Source organism: Hemicordylus capensis, chromosome 3 (assembly GCF_027244095.1).
Source record: "Hemicordylus capensis ecotype Gifberg chromosome 3, rHemCap1.1.pri, whole genome shotgun sequence".
Classification (NCBI taxonomy): Eukaryota; Metazoa; Chordata; class Lepidosauria; order Squamata; family Cordylidae; genus Hemicordylus; species Hemicordylus capensis.
In genome coordinates, this window is record NC_069659.1 from 296,752,522 (window position 1) to 296,768,636 (window position 16,115).

General features: G+C 45.0%; 1 protein-coding gene across 7 annotated transcripts in view; it reads right to left on the minus strand.

The window, feature by feature from the left end:
* Nucleotides 1-16,115, minus strand: part of EPHB1 (EPH receptor B1) — a 482,626-nt gene that overhangs the window by 267,369 nt on the left and 199,142 nt on the right. The gene's annotated exons all lie outside the window — the stretch shown is intronic.

Consider the following 16,115-nt stretch of genomic DNA (forward strand, 5'->3'; position numbering starts at 1 on the left):
TATCTAAGGAGAGAGGTCAGCAGCTCAACTCCCAGTACCCAGGAGCATTGCCACCTGCCTCTAACAGACACCCTAGAGAAGTGATCTTCACTATTTTTCAAGTGGAAGCCACTTTGGCAAAAACCCTCCCATGTGAGAGCCATTTCCCACCAAGCTAAACTTAGCACAGTGCTCTGCTTCTCCTAGTGCAAGAGGGGAGGGCGGGCCTTAAAAGAAACAGGACTCTGTCAAACCCCAGCACCACCTTGGCAGGCACACATGAGGTGCTGGGAAGTGTAGTCCTTCCCAGTACTTTATTAATAGAGCTCTATGAGGTAAGTGCTGAGAAGGACTACACTTCCCAGTGTCCTGTGTGCACCTTTCTAAGGGTTGCAACTAGGGGTTGAGAAGGCTCTGTTTCCCTTAAAGGAGCCCCACCTGTGAGTTGCTTCCATACTGTGCCATGGGGCTCACACTGAGTATTCTGCTTCACAGCCTGTCAGTGAGCCACACTTAGAGGCAATTCTCATGAGTGAGCAAAACCGAGCTGGGCTCCCTTAGCCTGGTTTTGCTAGCTCGTGAGAACCACCGGGCTTGCAGGCGAGCCCAGTGGCTCCACAATGGCAAGCCTGCCTAAACACCCTCCCTCTTGAATGATGTTAGTGGAGTGCTCCATTTTAATGATCTGCTTGCAGCCCTGGCGAGCACACTCGAGGAGGGGGGAGAGAGAAGAGAGGATCCCGGGAATGAACCAGGCCCTCATGCAGTGCATTACTGGGGCTCTAGGGTGGGGTGCCACGCAGCTCCCTTCACCTGACCCCTGGAGCTGTCGGGTGAGCTGCGGCCAGGTGCAGGAGTGCCAGAGCAATCTGCCCACCCGAGGAGGGGTGTGTGATCGTCTGTGGGGAGAGCAGGTCAAGCCCGTTCTCCCTGCTGAACCCCTTTTAGCTCTGCACATTGATAGTGTGTAGAGCCTTTTAGGGTTGATGGGAGCTGCCAATGGCTCCTATGTCTTATAATGAAGAACACTGCCCTAGAGGGAAAATAGGGGTGTGAATGAGGATTTGCCAGCATGTTGTTCTGTGGGATAGGGCATGGGACTTTTACTTGCCACCACCATTCCTCTGTCAAAATGGTCTTCCAGGAAAACCAATCTCTGATCAATGCCACACAGTTCCAATGCCTCCTGACAGTTCCAAAGACAGGAGGAAGAGGAACTAAACTTCAGGAGCAGTAACTGAACATGGTGGCCAATTCCAGACTCTGCTAAAGGAATGGAATGCCTTCTTTACCTTGTCCAATCAAATTCAGAATATCTGCAACTATTCATCCACTGTACTCTCAAGTCATCTCATTTACTTGTTAACAAACCATCACTTACATTCTGCATACTTAAAGACACTTGCATACTGTAGCATTACCATGGTATCACAACATGGTCATCTTTCATACATCAAACCATACTAAGCTTGAATCTATCCCTGTGTTATGGGAAAGAGGAGCAGGGTGGGGTAATCGGGCTATATGAAGAGCTTCTGAGAAAAACATAACAGCAGCGCGTGAAGCAACTAGAGTCAGTATCTTCCAGGGCGCTGATGTTCTATGTGCCAATCCATATCATATGCTATGGAGGCTCATGATAACATCTCAATTGTCAATCTGTATTGATTTCCCCCTTATGACAGCACAGTGACACTGCTGTAAGTGGAGATGGCACCTCCCAACTTCCTAATATTGCCTGCTTGTTCCTCTAATGATGTAATCCTTCAAAAGCCTTCTTTAGACCCCATTCATTAAATATACCCAATCTCCCTACAAGCTCAATCAGCTGGACTTGTGCTCTGTGTTATTCTGTAAGTGTTATTCTTTACACACCCTTCCAACAGCTGAGCGAATATTTTTGAGGAACAACATATCTTTTTTGAATTTCTCCTATCTGAACTTCCTGTTGTTAGCTGTACCTCAAAAGGTTAGCACAGGCCTTGACAAATTTTCTTTGGATCTAGGAGCCAACCCAAAAAATGAGGAGCCAGACAATGGACACTTGATAAAATTACCGGACTTAATGGCAGACATTATGGGGTTAGGGAAGGTAAATGGGCTTCTCTTTATCCCCTTTATAAGTAACATACTTCAAACAGAAATAGGGCTGCCTGGGACAAAGACAGATTTTACTAAATAATTCTACCTCTTAATATCTTAGTCTAAGCACCACAGCTCCCTGGTTCCTGGGATTTGTCAAGCCCTGAGTTGGCACTAGAATTAGTTATGTATTTTTGTATTTTTGGAGGATGCATCTAACAGCACCTACTCATCATGACGGCTAAGTGGAATCTCCTTCATGACTTCACTCTTCCACAAATAGTAAAAACCAGTTGCTGGGAAACATGTGGAAAGGGTTATTCCTTTCAAGCCCTGATTGTGGGCTTCCCAAAGGCATCTGGCTGGCCACTGAGGCAGGATGCTTAACTGGATAAACCTTTCAACTGATCCAGCAGGACTCTGATTTCATTCACTCAGTTATTAGACAGCTTCTTATCAATGCTCTTAAAACAGTTTACAATTAGAGTCACCTGCTTTCATGTTCTAGACATGATCCACCTGTAATAACACAGTTTCATTTGTGATATTATTAGAAAATACTTGAACACTGTGTTTAAACCTTCAGTTCCATAAGCAATCCTGCTCCCACAATATAGTCTCTCTCTCTCTCTCTTTCTGTGCAAAATCTGGTGTAGTTATTTTAAAAGGGCAGATTCACAAAATATGCCCAGGTGACAGGCACATGTAGACAAATGTTTTGATGGTGGGTAGTTAGAAATAGCATAAAGCTCACCACCTACGAATCGCAAAGAGCAGCACAATTATTATGGGAAGAGGAACTTAATATGTGCTGTCAGACAAAGCACAACACGCAAGATTCCCGGAGGCACAAGAAACACAAAGATGTATGGAGACAATAATGAGCAGCATGATAAGAAATGAAACACTGAAAACTGAAACAGAAATATGCTGGCAAAAACATCATTCCATGTTGCAAACAAGGTGATAGTAATACCACATATTCCTGGTTTTACTGGCTGACATCCCGACTAACGAAGAGTGGGTGCTCCTAACATCAAGCCTCCACTTGTGCTCCCTGAAACAGAGATTTCCAAATGTTGTTGACTACAGCTACCAGGATCCCCATGGCCTTTAGCCAAGGTGGATAATGGAAGTTGCAGCCAACAACATCCGGGAATCCCTGTTACAGGGGAACACTGATCCCCACACTGGTCTCCATGCTTTATGAAGCATGGACAGTCTTGTACAAGAGCACCAATACTTTCTGGAGCTTGCCCATACTCCAGAACTCTGCTAGAGTGAAAACGTGTCACTTGATCTTTAGCAACATGCTAAGAGTGGTTGCAGAGCACAGGCAAGCTCCAAAAAGTATGTCTGCTCTTGCACAAAAGCACAAGACCACCTCCCCTTCAGAAAGCACAGACACCAGTGCAGGGGCTAGTGCGGCACGGACACTGATTATAGGAGCACCCACACTTCACTAGTCAGGGTGTCAGCCACTAACTCCACCTTCAGGAAATACAGGAAATGTTCTATGATGTTGAATCCTTTGCTGCTCCTTGGGAAAAGGTCAGGACTTTCAGTTGGGCAGAAACGCACTCAAATCCACATAAAATGGAAAGTGGGGAGGAAAAAGTACAGCCACAAAGATTAAAACATTGGAAGAAGCCCTGAGTTTCTATCTGAGCACCCTTAAGCAAAGACATAATTCTCTCTGTTCAACTTTTAGCAAATTGCTCCTTTGCCAATTACAGGATGTCCATTTTTACTAAAACAAACTCAAACTGTTGCTCTTCAACTATTAGCCATACTATTGTTTCCATCTGCCTGTGAGCTATAAATGCAGGAAATCAGTCATTACTAGCCCCGCTCCTGAGAATAGGGAAAAAGAGGCATTGGCTAGGAACGTAGGCACCCTGTCATTAAAATTCTACCAACGGAAAATGCTGTCCCGTTATCCCTTTCATGAATCTGGCCTTGGGAATGAACCAGAGACAGGCTAGAGAGAAAGACAAATGAGAAAGGAAGACAAAGACAGCACAGGCAGTGGGGGAAGATGGGGCGGGGAGGAGTAGCATGGCAAAAATACAGAAAACAGTTTAATCAGGAAACTGAGAAGGATAGAGAGAAAGCACACCACAAACAGTGGTGCAGAAGGAGAAAATGTGGATGCTGCCAGAGCAATAAAAATGCAGCTTGAGAGAGTGATGAAATGCAACTTTGGTGATGGTCAAGCAGAAGAAGGGAGGTTATGTCTCCCCAAATTTTGTCCATGGAAGTTATGAACAGTTGAACACACTTTGGTAGAGTGAAACTCAGAAAAAAGTTAACTAGAGCACAGAGTATTTGAATAAAATGGGATCACTGCTAGGAAAAATGGCAAAGGTAGGCATAATGAAAAGAGCTTGTTATTGCCTAGTGTCAGGTTAGAGTACAGCTGCGCATGCTGTTTTCACAAGGGGGTGGGAGCTTCGTCAAAAATGAGCTTCCAAGAACCTCCTGCTGACTGTCCTCAGGAAACATTGTTTGTTCAATTCTCAGCTCAGCAAAAGGAGAGGAAGTTTTCAAATCAAAACTGTGTTGTCAAGCTGAGGCGGGGTAAAGCCTGACACACTCTTACACACTCACCCTTGCACGTACGCTGTCTACCCCTTGGAAGAGGAAAGGCATGGATGAATTTATGATAAAAGCAGTGGTTATTCAAGAGTTATTCATGAGAGGGGGGAGTCCTGACCCCTCAGGAGACCAGAGAGGATATGAATGATTTTTGCATCCTTCCTGACAGTGATGACCAGGGAGGAAGGGTGCAGTGTTCAAAGCATTCTGTTCAATCTTCACATAGGCCTCATTCAGACAACACACTGACCCTCAGTTACACTTACCTGAGGTCAGCATTTCTCATTGTTTGAATGTGGGAAAGTCCTGCCACCCTAGTTCCGCAGCCACCTCCAAACCACAGATTGAACTCTCAGTGTGATGTTAGGCGGGTGGCTGGAACTGGAGCTCTGCTGACCCCATCGTGCTCTACATAGTGCAGCAACCTGGGGTTTGTGCTGTAGCTCCTCCCATGAGCAGCCCTCCCCCATTTCAAAGCCAGTGGCTGCTGGGCGAGTGACACACTCGGCGGAAGAGGAAGAGGGGGGATTGCTGGTGGAGGCAACAAAACTGCAGCTGCTGGATCATCGGTGGCATGATTCTTGGCTTCTGAGGTTAACCTCAGGTGAGCCTATCCTCCATTTTGCTTGATGTCCAAATTGGGCCAGAGCCTTTAGAGACTTGTTCTTCATTAATCAGTCTATGAATCACATCCAACTAGCCACCAAGCCAGTATTTCTCCAATTGGCATTATGCTCATACCTCTCTCTGCTGCTGCTCCTGGCACATTAGTCCTGGGTGTCATGTTTACTTGCAGCACTGCACATTAAATAAAAGCAGCGTGGACATGGGGCAGGCAATGGCTCAGGAGTAGCAGATTACTGGGGGCGGGGGGTGACCCACATGACAGTATAATCTACTAACACTGCTTTACAGCTCAGAAGGGCTCAGGATCCAACAGCGATTTCCAAATGTCTGTGAACTCTCTGTACAAGCAGAACTAGAAAACAATCATATTGTCAAATCTGATGAAATAATAACTACAGCTCATAAAATAATGAAGCATTTTAATACCAAAGCAGAGTGACATTATGAAGTATGGATTCCACAGCAGACAACATTTCTCACCCACAGCACACTGAGAGACAGGGATCAATAGTTCACCTTCTATCAGAAGTGAGTGAAATGGGCATGCTCCCAAAGCACTTTGGGGTTAATGTTACTCATTGTTCCATGCTGGAGGTTTGAACTTAAGCTTTTGCAGAGAGTGTCTAAGGCCTCCAGAGAAGCAATCACTCTTGCAGTTTTGGTGGATTCACACCTACCTGTATAGGGATAGCATGCCACTAAAAAACAGCCTCAAAATTGTTTACTCGTGTTGTACCCCTATGCGTGCTGCTGAAAAGGACTATTAATTGACTTTTTGGATGTGTGCTCATGTGGAGAACCATGAATGGAACAAACCTTAGTTTCAGCCATGTTAAGGGTACACATGAAGTCACCCTTGAATTTGCCAGTCAACAAAACAAATCAGAGAAGCAGACTACTGTGGCAGCATATCATACTTACTCAAAGCTAATTTAGAGATACTAGTGACAGACCTTCTGAACATATCTCTAAACACCAACTCCCTGGCTTCCCATGGCATATACCAAGATCATCACTCAGGCCCTAAACTGTGCGAAAAGCTGTGATATGCAGAAAGAAAGGAGGGGAAGATTTGAAAATGCCACCTTGGTTTCAGGCTATTGCTAAATCTCCACAGTCGAGAGCAACCAATTATTGTGCATCATAATACGGCCATTTTGTGATTCAGTCAAAGAAACAAAAGTCTTTCTGGAAGGCGATAAGATCATGTGAATCATGAGATTCTTCCATGACTCACATGATCCAAAGCCTCTTCAAAAGAGAGATTAATAGAAGGCAGGGGGAGTAATGCATTATTTATAAATAGTCAAGCATAAGCACTTACCAGCAATCAGAATGGATTTGACTTGCCTTTGGGGATCAAGAAGGTGTCCCTAATGTTAATGACAAAACCACTGGAACATGTATGATCTGGGATATGTCCAGAGGAAGCAAAACAAATGCACAATTGTCTGTTTGCTCCAAGTGGACTCAGCCCAGATCAGCACACAGTGATTTCCCCTTCAATTTGTCACATTGATTGAAACATCCAGCTGTGTATATCATTTGAAAGTCTTTACCTGTGTTAGACTTAAGCAGCAACATGGAGGGGAAACCATTGGTTCACCCCTTGTAGTCCTTCCTTTTATTTTTCTATACTTCACACTTCAGGCAGCAATTGTGCTTGCTTTATGGAGGGCACACAGCACAGTGGTAAAGCATAGGCTTTGTGCACAGAAGGTTCCAGGTTTGATCCTGGCAACCCCAAATAGGACTTAGATGGCCCCTGTCCAAAACCCTGCAAAGATGCTGCCAGCAAGAGTGGCTCAGTGCAGGGGACAGAAGAGGGGCAAGCACTCCCTCAGATGTTTGCCCCAATATTCAGAAACCGAACATGTACATAGCTGCCCACGCAGAAATACATGCCTCCACCCTCTCAAATTTTTTTCTAGTGATGTCACTGACTGCCAGACAGTGTAGACAATATTAAGCTTGGTGGCCCAAGAGCTGGCTCTGTCAAACAGCTTCTTATGTCAAAATATCCTGTACTGTGGTGAATATATAAGATGTGAAATGGAGACATGGATCTTCAAACATTCAATGGACATGTGCCAGGGAGCCTTAGGCAATTGCAGCTCTCCAGCCAGAAGTGCCCTTACCCCTGGAGCTTGGGGCCCTAGTCCATGGCCTCCAAGGTCCAGAGGGGTGTCCAAAGGCTCATGGGGAGGTCTCCTGCCACCACCCCACCCCATGCCCGCCCCACCACTGCTGAAAACGTCAATAATTCTAGCTGCCACGTCTGCGGCCAGGGTGTGGGGTATGTGGGGGTGAGGTGAGCAGGCCTCACCCACCCCCATGGTGGTGATGGTGGGTGGAGCAGGAGCAGCCGCTGGGCCCGACCATTCAATCCAGCGGCCCTTGAGAACTGCAAAGCGCTCCAGTGTGCCTGCATAGTTAGCATAGAGTGTCGCAAACCGTTAATGTTGGAGCTTGCAAAACTCTATTCCAACTGCGCAGGCACCTCACAGTTCTCAAGCAGCCCAGTGGCTGCTCCCACTCTGCCCATCACCACCACCACCACCACAGGGGTGGGGGAAGCCCGTTCAGCTCACCCTCTACATCCCATGGCCGCACACATGGCAGCTAGAATTATTGACGTTTTTGGCACCACGGTTCGGGGGAGTGGTGGCATGCTTCTGGGGAGCAGGTTCCCAAACCTTTAACCTTTTTTTTAAAACTCACGGGTGGGGAGGTCGCGGGTGGTGGCTTCAAAGCCCTTCAGGTTTGGGCAACAAAATTGCCTAGGGGTGCCCCTGTCTCCAGCATGCATCTCTGCCTCTTCAAAACATGTGATTTTTCCATCTGCACTCTGAAGTCACACAGTGCACTCTACTACCTAGAACTCTGCCACTTGATTTTGCTGCAGGCCAAAGCTAAAGCGGCTTGATAGGACTGGGTTGATATGTGCAGTGAAATTACCTGGGCTACATATAATGAGTTTACCCAGTTGTAGGACAAGAGTGCATTGCAAATGCTGCAAAGAAAATCTTTTAAAGGCAAATTAAGTTTCAGCCCATGCAAACTTGTCAATGAGTTTCAAAAGTAAACTTAACTCCCAAAGGCAAGTATGGCAAAATAAAATCAATCCTACATCAAAATAAGCAGCATGTAAAATGTTACCTGGATTGTATTTCACATTTTCAGTTCAGCAGCAAGTGAACCGCAGTTTTCCATTTAATTCAATGGCGCTATTCCCACGATCGGGGGAAATCGGGCTAGGAAAGCCTAGCCCGATTTTTCCCGATCGTCAGAACCACCGGACTCGGCTGTGAGCCCAGTGCTTCTGGAGGGGGTAACCCGCTCAAGAACCCCTGCCCCAAAACCAGGTTTGCGGAGCAAGTGCTCCGCAAACCTGGTTTTTTAAAATTGTGAGTAGCTGCAGCGTGGCTTCGCGGCACGCCTACTCACGAGTAGACCCCTGGAGGGGAGGAGAAAAGCCACCTCCCAGTTCTGGGGGTCTCCCCAGTATGCCCTGCCTGCTCATGCAGGGCATACTGGGGCTTCTAGGGGCTGCGCGGCCTCCGACCTCCCCAGCCCCCACCGGCTCTGTCTCAGAGCCGGCAATCGTGTGGGTGGCCGATTCGGCCACCCAGGGCTCCCTCCACGCTCGTGAGTGTGGAGAGCGGGATTAGCCCGCTCTTCCCGCTCACCGCCCCAAACCAGGTCTCACGGATCGTGAGACGCGGTCCAATATCTCCTTCTACTGATAGTTTATCCAACGTTGCCTTAGACTATCCTTTTTGCCACTCAAGGCAAAATGACATTTTGCCAAAATGACATTGACAGGCAAAATGTCATTGGTTTCTTAATCACAGCTCCTATCCTCACGCATTACAATCCAGAGGATAGGAGCTGTGATTAAGAAACCAATGACATTTTGCCTGTTAGTTTGTGTGATGGTATGAATATCTGATGCCACACTCTTTGGGCCAAACTATATGCTACATGGGTGATCCATAGTTGAAGTTTTTGACTGAAATGCAGACACAGGGGACTGGTAAGTTCTTTTAAACAGTGGGAGGGGTGTTTTTCCCCCCCAATCAAAACCCACCCTTCCAGGCTTCTGTTTGTTCCACAGGAGAAAATTTAGATATTTATTCCCAGCTACCTTAAGTGGCGCAGCGGGGAAATGCTTAACTAACAATCAGAAGGTTGACGGTTCGAATCCCCCCTGGTATGTTTACCAGATTATGGGAAACACCTATATCGGGTAGCAGCGATATAGGAAGATGCTGAAAGGCATCATCCATGGGAGGAGGCAATGGTAAACCCCTCCTGTATTCTACCAAAAGAAAACCACAGGGCTCTGTGGGCACCAGGAATCGAAAGCGACCTGATGGCACACTTTACCTTACCTTACACATAAGCAGCAGCCATGGGGAGATTTTGATCAGCAAAATGGTACAGGAGGAAAGAGTAAATATCACCACCACCCCTCTTCTGTAAATGAACCCCACCCCCCAGCTGTATTTCAGTTTTTTAAATGTTGGACGATCTAATTGTGAATTTCCTGTGTAACATGCACTTTTATCCTTAGCACAATTCCTCTCTTTATGAAGCTGCCTGTGGCCCCAACAAGACCCACCTAGAGGGAACTGCCAGGGCTAAAGCATATGGAAATCTCAATTCTCCAGGTGTTCATGTCAATGAGCCCCTGCTAACTTGGCAAAGAGGCACTTTTTAACATGGTGATTCTCTTTATTTAGCGGGGGAGAGTAACTGGCCCTATCCACCCCCAGCACAGTACCTCCAGTGACTGTTACTTTTACCTCCAGTGACTGTTACCTCAACCTTTTGGAAGCAGGGCAGTCCAGATGGCCTTACAGGAAACAGAGGCTTCAGCCCCAGAGTAAATACCACCCAATGAACCTCCATGTAGCCAGGAAGAGGTAAAGACACTAGGCCCCATTAAGTAATGTGGACCTTGATTAATGAGGAAGAGGGGCTGAGACAAACCCCCAGATGTGTTTATTTTAATAAACAGCCTTTATTCAGCAATATTTTGAGCTATTGTGTGCTCTGTTCTGATAATACTCTGGGGCCCTTTGACATAGAGCTCCCTCCTAGGGGTGCAGCAAGGTTGGGACAAAAGTGAAAATAGGCCCTTGCCAGTGTTCCCTGTAAGAGAGATTTCCAGATGTTCTTGACTACAGCTCCCAGAATCCCCAGCTGCAATGGCCATTGGCTGAGGATTCTGGGAATTGTAGTCAACAACACCTGGGAATCCCTGTTACTGGAAACACTGGCCCTTGCCCCGCTTTCTCTTCCTCCCCACACCCTGTGTCTTTGCTGTAGAGGTGTAAGGACACAATGAAAAGCAAAAGACTCTCAGCATGCCCTTTCTCTCATTCCTGTGCAAATAATATAACACATTCCTCACATGTGCAGACACTTTTACACATACACAGAATTGCACATGTGCATTCCCCATTTTTTAAACATATATACCTACTACCTACATATACCAGCTGGGCAGGGCTCATCCTTTTTGAAGCTGAGATGAGTCCTCTGCTCCGGAGCCAACAGTACACCAGCAAGATGGAGAAGGGAGAGGGAAGAGCAAGCTGTCACCCAGTCAGCAGCCCTGGGAGTCTGATATGATAGGTCTCCTCCTCCCTGTTCAATTAAAGCTATGTTGCTGTGCTTCGCCCTGGGGGTGGGTGAGGCAGCACCCATATTTCCACCATTTACCAGAATGCAGACTTCACTACAACCCTTTTATTTGTATAACAAGCAACTGTACTTGTCCAGGCCCCCAACATTCAGCAATCAAGGGGCAAATATGGCCCTTACTTGTGCTGTGCTTAACAGATCAAAAGGGGTCTGAAGCACAATTGGCTTGTTCGGAGACTCTACCATTATCTGTTCATAGGAAAATCTTTATAATCCTCCTCTTGCCTGGCATTTGCAAACTGTTATTTGCTTCAAAAGCAACTCTGGCAGTTTGCAGAGCCCTGCCTGGCAGGATCCACAAGCTATGAACTTCAGAGAAAGCAAAAAATGACCAAGATTCCTTGTCCAATAAAATCTAACACAGCCGTCTATGCAAGAGGGGAAATTACAAAAGACAAAAAGGAGGAGGAGGAGGAGGAGGAAAACACAAAGATACAACCGTTTTCTTTCCAAGGCCACCACAATAATGGCCCTGGTCACACCGCCCCAAAATCACGCTGCTAATCCCAGAGACCTGACATACCTCCTCTGCTTAAGATTGTGCTCTGCCTTTGCCTTTCACTTAGGGCCTCAGAGTGAGCAGCTAAGTGCCGATAAAAGCTAGTATTAATGGCTCCCTAAGTGCCCCCAGAGTTTGGCTGTCAGCATGAAGCGCTCTGGTCTAATAGCCCCATGATATCTGCTGCTTTTGTTCTAGAGTTGGGGTGGGGAGGAAACATGGAGAATGAGAGCTAAACAATGTAGGCCTATTTTCCTGCAGCAGTGGAATTAGGGCCATTTTCTCAGCCTCCTATACCAGGAATTTTTAGTGACAATTCCCCCAGGCTTATTAAGTGGCTCATCTCAGCTGCTCAGGTTGACGATGGCTTTGAACAGATGTCAAACTGTGTGTGCCTCTTGGGAGGTTGCAAAAGAGGGAGGGGGGACCGTGCCTCCTTCCAACACAAGGTAAATTCCAACCTCATTGAGAAACAGGAATGCCTCTCTCTACACACTGTTCTAGTGACAATTCAAACGTCCAGACTCTGTTTTACCTAACCAGTATTGAAGCGGCCACGAGCTACACATTTATTTACCATACTCTACACACTAGCCAATCACAAATCACTGAAGAACAAGCCAAAGAACACAAGGACTTAGCTGTATTCTTTACCCTACTAATTGGTAATTGGTTGCTGTAATGAGGCTCCCCAGATTTAGCCACTGTAATTTTAGAGATCAAAGGGCTCATTCTAGTCCATATGTGTGGGTTATTTCTTCCTGCTCAGGATGCCCTAGTTTATGTGGCTAGCACAAGCTTGTCATTTGCATATGTTGTTTGCTGAAGTGAATTATGAAAAGGAGAAGGTCCCAGGGAAATAGGCAATTCCCACTCTCTCAGTTGTATGCTACAGCACTCAACCAACAATAAAAGAAGCTACTGTGTGGACACAGCCAAACAAGTGCTTGTGGAGACCTGGCTCCATGTATACATGTGTTGATGTAAAACAGACACACGGGATGCACCTATCCCAGGTCCTTCCAAAATTTGTATTTATTATTATTATTTATTTATTTACACAGTCAGACAGGTGTTATTGACTGATTTGTTTTATCCAGACATCAAGTCCTTCCCAAGGACCTGGGATGGCTGAATTATATTATCAATGTTGTTCCTGTTATTACAGATATCATCGCAGAAAATAGGCTGTTCCCAGTAAAGCTGCTTTTTGTAATTGGCTGGTGGTGATTTCTGTGGCCCCTATGGTGTTGAGGTGCTCTTCAAGTTGTTTTGGAATTGCACCTAGGGCACCAATTACCACTGGGATTATTTTGGTCTTTTTCTGCCACCGCCTTTCAATTTCAATTTGTAGATCTTTGTATTTGGTGATTTTTTCTATTTCTTTTTCTTCTATTCTGCTATCCCCTGGTATTGCTATGTCGATTATTTTAACTTGTTTTTCTTTCTTCTTGACTACAGTTATATCTGGTGTATTGTTGTTGTTATTTCTTCTTCTTCCTCTTCCTCTTCCTCCTCCTCCTCACCACTTTCAAACAAAAGTTCTCAGTGGTTTACACATAAAAGGAATTAGATTATTCCCTATCGCAAAAAGGCTCACAATCTAAAAACAAGCGCTATGTATCCTTTCCCTTATACTAATCAAAAGTGATGGGGCATCAATAAAGAAATATCTATTTTTCAACTCACCACACTCAAAAGGTTACATGAATCAGCTAATGGGCAGGCTGAAATATAAATATTCATACCTGGTGAGGTGACCTATGACAGAGTTTGAGAGGAAGCAGTGATGGTGCCAAATCACAGAGTTATTTGGGAAATGGAACAGGGTTCAATTTCCTTCTAACTGCCTAGAATGGTTATTGACTGCTAAGTGGGTGTGTTCAGTAGATCTGGTTGAAAATCAGCTACTTTGGTAGACACATGCATTCACAAGGTTTCTTGTTAATCCCTTACTTGCTCTGAAGCTCATACTCTTTGAAATAGACATGAAGTTTACAGACAAAACAATATAGTGCTCTACTGATTCAATAATAATTTAAACACTATTCTCTGTTCAAAAACTGAATGCCCAAAACACATGTGTCATTTGCAAAAACAATACTGTCTTGTGCCATTCCTCTTTTGTGAAATAATAATCCTTTAACTTGAGGTGTGTGCTGTGTAGCCTTTGCATCTTTTCCCACTGTGTTCAATAGGACTTACTCCTAAGTAAGCATGCACAGGATTTCAGGCTTGCTTTTTATTTTATCCACCCCATCGGAGAACACTGTTGATATTTACACAACTCACTACAATCACATTCTTTTCCAACAAGTTTCAGCAAGTATGAACTCTTTCTAATGCTTTTACCAGCAAGATCCTCTCCTATATAGGTAGCAAATCCAAAGATGCGATTTCATTTTGGTTTAATGACAAAACGTTAAGTGCTTCACTTTGCTTCTAAGAATAACCACAACATGTTGCACCAACATGCAAGTAAACATGGGGTGGAGTGCAGTTTTGCAAGGTGTGTCGTAAATTTAAGAAATATCCCATGTGTATCACTTGATATGCTGTGCAAGTTCAATACATGCTGTACACTATGGCAACCAAACAACAAATCCCAAGCACCAGTCCCATAATGCAGATGTGCAATGCACCATCAGCATGTATTCGCCAACATGACAAATGGGAAAAGAGTTCCTTTAAAAAAAACTGGAATTCTTCCAGTCACCTGGGGAATGAGTTCATGAAAGATGGATCACATAATGAATCAGACTGGGGTATGGTATCAGCATTTATTTGTGAGTTTTGTATCCTGTCTGTGCAGGATGGCCAACAACTAAACATAGGAAGCTGCCATATACGGAGTCATACCATAGATCCATCTAGCTCAGCATTGTCTACGCAGACTGGCAGCGGCTTCTCCAAGGTTGCAGGCAGGAATCTCTCTCAGTCCTGTTCTTGGAGAAGCCAGGGAGGGAACTGGGAACCTTCTGCTCTCCCCAGAGCAGCTCCATCCCCTAAGGGGAAATATCTTACAGTACTCACACATCAAGTATCTATGAGAGCCATCTTAGTATCATGTAAATGCTAAGTATAGCAATAAACATGGATTTTCTTTTCATTGGTCTCTTCTTTTAAGAGACCTTGGATTTTGCCCTATATATCTTCTTTCTAGACAAGTCATCTAAAAATGTTGGGGTTTGCTGTTTTTAAATAGAATATGCAAGAGTCAAGATGAACTCATAGGAATGTCAATTAACTCAGAAGAAAGAAGAATGCTCACTACAGTATTTCAAATACACCAGCTAGAGCAGTAAGGCTACTATCAAGGGAAAATCTATTTTAGCACACACAAATGTTGCAATTTCATATTCCTAGGTTGCCCTAGAGAGAGAGACAAACATGGGAGCCAGCTAAGCACATTTTGCTCAAAGGGGGAAAAAAGTTTGCTTCTAATCAGTAAAGGATCAGAAGAAACAATCACTTAAAGTTACTTTTTGCAATGTAGCTTTGTCCAATATTACAGCGGACGGGGAAGATCAATTGTTATCTTTGATAAACATGTTTTTAGTGTACATGTCTCCAAAGCCAAGGCAAAATGAAAAAGAAAACAAATCTGCTTGCCAAATCAGCTCATGGCAATGGGAGCTTTTCACAAGGGTAGGCATGACTTGATTTCTTTTCCCCTTTCGGACTCTGTTCTGAAAAGTTTGTTTTTTTCCTGAAGGAGAGGGGACAAGTGAGGGCTTCTTTGGGGCACAGTTCACCCAAACCATTCATCTGTAAAAGCTCTTGGCTGGAAAAGCACCCAAGGTGTGGCCCATCTGCTGTGGTTGCTGCATCCACCCATGGTCCCTGCCAGCAGGATCAAGATTCATGGCCCATACTGTGAGTTCTTTAGATTCGCTTCCAAGTCCTGGCAAAATTAAATGACAAGCATAATCCACGGGAGCAAGCCTACTGCTACTACTACTACACCAATGGGAGCAGATGTTTAAAGCATCCTGGTTTCCTGATGCTTTACATACACCCTTAGTTTTTGCTCTCAAGTAAAAAATCTGTGCAGTATCGAACCTTTTGTTTTGTTCCTGCATCCCAATTGTTTACCAGTGGTCACCATACACTGATCAGTCTGAACCCTTTTTGCACATTCTCGCTTTTTGTGTCTGCAGTTTAAGCTTTAGTGAGAGAGAGGCCATTAAAACATCACCTAGAGGGCCTGGGGAAATCTAAGCATGAGACTCCCTTGAGAACAAAAAGCAAGCTCATCATTGTTAACAGTGGACAAGGGGGCACAACTGACCATCGGCAGCATATTGCAAGTGATCAGTCACCCAACTCTGTCAGTGGCTCAAGAAAAGCATTTAGAAAGGAGAGATTAGGGGGTGGGGGGGATTCATACTTCATTATCGCACTGTGCAGACTACAGGATTTGGCTCTCACCAACACTTACCTCTAATATATATTTGTATTTTCCTTCTTCTTTCTTGTAAGACAAAGGAGCTTGAAAAGGCCTGTGAATTTATCATTTCCAACTGGTATCAAAAGATTTCAGACAAGAAAGGAAACATTGCCCTGGGCAAAAGATGTGACTGTAGGTCCTTCTACGCAATTGATGTTTGCAGGGAAA